Genomic DNA, 2,613 nt, shown 5'->3' with positions numbered 1-2,613 from the left:
GTCTCCCTGCTTGAGTTCTTGATTCCCAGTGACCCATTTTGTCCCCTGCTTGGAATTTTTCAGTAACTTCTCTTGCACAAAGGGTAAGTTCCTAATGCCCTATCCCTACTGTGACCAACACATTGGTCTGAACAATTTGGTAGTTGATACCCCAGTTTCTGAAGCCACACCAGGGGGGCAGTCCAGAGTGTGACTGCAAGGCTGGGCCTGGTGGCACATGCCTTTGGTCCCAGCACTTGGGAGGTCGAGGCAGGCCAGTTTCTGTGAGTTTAAGGCCAGCCTGGTCTACATAGCACGTTCCAGGCCAGCTGCAGGGAGCCCTATCTCAAAAAGACCCATGAATGGGTCGTCTAATCTTTCTACTTCCTGTTAAAAAGGGATAATACTGGTTATTTTGAAATGCAGTTTAAAAAAAGATGGGGGAGGTAGTGAAAGATGGCTCAGGAGATAAAGTGCTGGCTGCCAAATCTGACCACCTGAATTTGATCCCTAGAAACGACATGGTGGAAGGAGAGAACGGACTCCTGCAAGTGGTCTTCTGACCTCCATACATCATGCCTTGGCATCGCCACCCCCCCCCAGTACAAGTAAAGAAAATTTTGCACACCTTTAATCCCAGCACTAGGGAGACAGAGGCAGACTTAGTTTACATAGCAAATTTCAGGCCAGTGGCTACAAAGTGAGATCCTGTCTCAAAAGAAGCAACAGTTGGAGAAATGACTCTGACCACACGTTTAGCAAAGATTCAATGAGAAAGCTTTCTCTTAAGAGAATAAGAGTGACAGAGCAAGATACCCAATGTTCTACATACACCACACTCAGCCCTGTATGCACACAAAATTATGCTAATATAGACAAGATTAAACTCACTGTCCCGTATAATGCTATGTAAATATTTGATCCTCAGATGAATAAGGAAAAGACGTTTGTCTGAATATTGCATATGACAAGCCCATATTTATTTTTATCTTGTCAAAACAGTGTCCTATTGTGTAGCCCAGGCTAGCTTCTAATAATTATCCTGTTTCATTCACCCTCCTTAGTCCTGGAATTAACTTTATTGAGGTACAATTCATATACCATAAAGCAAATAATAAAGTATTATTTAAATAAAGTAGGGTTTAATATTTTTATTTTTCTTTGTGTGTGTGGAAGGCTTGCATGTGTGTTCATAATGAGGCCAGAGAACAACCTTGGGTGTCATCCTCAGAAAGTCTATCTCCTTCTGTTTTTTTAAAAATATTTTATGTGTATGAGTGTATGAGTGTATTGCCTGCATGTAGGTAAGTGCACCCGTGTCGTGCAATGCCCAGGGAGGACAGAAGGGGCTTTCGAATCACCTGAAACTGAAGTTACGGACAGTTGTTAGCTGCCATGTGGGTGCTGGGATTCGAACCCAGGTTTTCTGCAAGAACATTCAGTGTTCTTAACTGCTGAGCCATCTCTCCAGCCCCATGTCTTTAAGCTTGTAAGACAAGAACTTTATCAACTAAGCTTTTTCCCTAGTCCTTTTTATTTTTTGAGATAGATGTTACAGATTGCAAATTAGGAGTCCCCATGCAAGAAAGTTAAAAAGCAAGGTAGGATTTTTTACAGCCAGTTTGACCCTGGACTCGTGTGAGTATCTGAGGAACAGCCCCTACCATCTATCAAACATATAGCTTTTATAGACAGTTATGGGGTGGTATTGAGTCATTTTGAATCCACCAGTCACAAATGGCCAGCTCAATGGCTAGAGCAAGCAAGCGGGTTCACAGAAGCAGATGGTATAATCAGCCAAGCACATTTCCTTGTTGGCAGAATATCCTGGCCCCTAGGCCCTTCTTGAAGCTAGCTAGTTCTAAGAATTCATGGGTACCCTAGGGGCAGATAGACAACAGGAACTGAGTCCATCCTGGGGCCTTGGGGCCCTTGTCCAAAGGCTCAAGGGTTACATAGGGTGCTTCATTCCCCACTCCTCTAGTGGATATTCAAACCCTTGAAGATCCTGACTCTGGCTCTTGAGGAGTCAGAAAATCATGGAAGAACCCATAATCCTTAGTTCCTAACTGGTCATATTGGTGATAGATGAAGAAGCTGATGGATGAATCGGGTTGAATGGGAGAAAGCACCAGGACACAGATAAAAACTCTCGGCAGGATAGTGTTTTATTTTGCTTGGACAAGTTCCCTTGGGGGAGGGAAAAATGTCCGCCCACTGGTCGTGAGCTGGGGTCTTTTATCCGGGAGGCTTCGGGGAGTGCGGAAGGCAGGAAGATATATTTTTTAAAGATTGGGAGGTGGAAAGGAGAGCAATACTGTTAAAACCTGCCCCCTTTTGAGGTCAAAGGGAAAACCTACTGTGCAGGCCAAACTGTGAAGAAAAGTCTGCTTTTGACTTCAAAGACTAGAGTGCTTATCTCAGGGGCTTGTAGAACCTGTGAGGCCCTGTAGGGGAGGGGGCCGGGCTGCTGTGGATCTGTACCCTAACAATTGGCTTCTGAGAACCATGAGTTTAACAGAACTTATGCATTTTCACGAACCTTATTATAGCATGTAATAAACAAGGTCCACAGGTAAGGGTTATTAAGATGAGGACTAATGGCCCAGCCAGGGCACTGAGTAAGGTGGTTAA

Source organism: Nannospalax galili, unplaced genomic scaffold (genome assembly GCF_000622305.1).
Source record: "Nannospalax galili isolate Female #2095 unplaced genomic scaffold, S.galili_v1.0 scaffold1233, whole genome shotgun sequence".
Classification (NCBI taxonomy): Eukaryota; Metazoa; Chordata; class Mammalia; order Rodentia; family Spalacidae; genus Nannospalax; species Nannospalax galili.
This window is presented reverse-complemented; position numbering follows the sequence as displayed.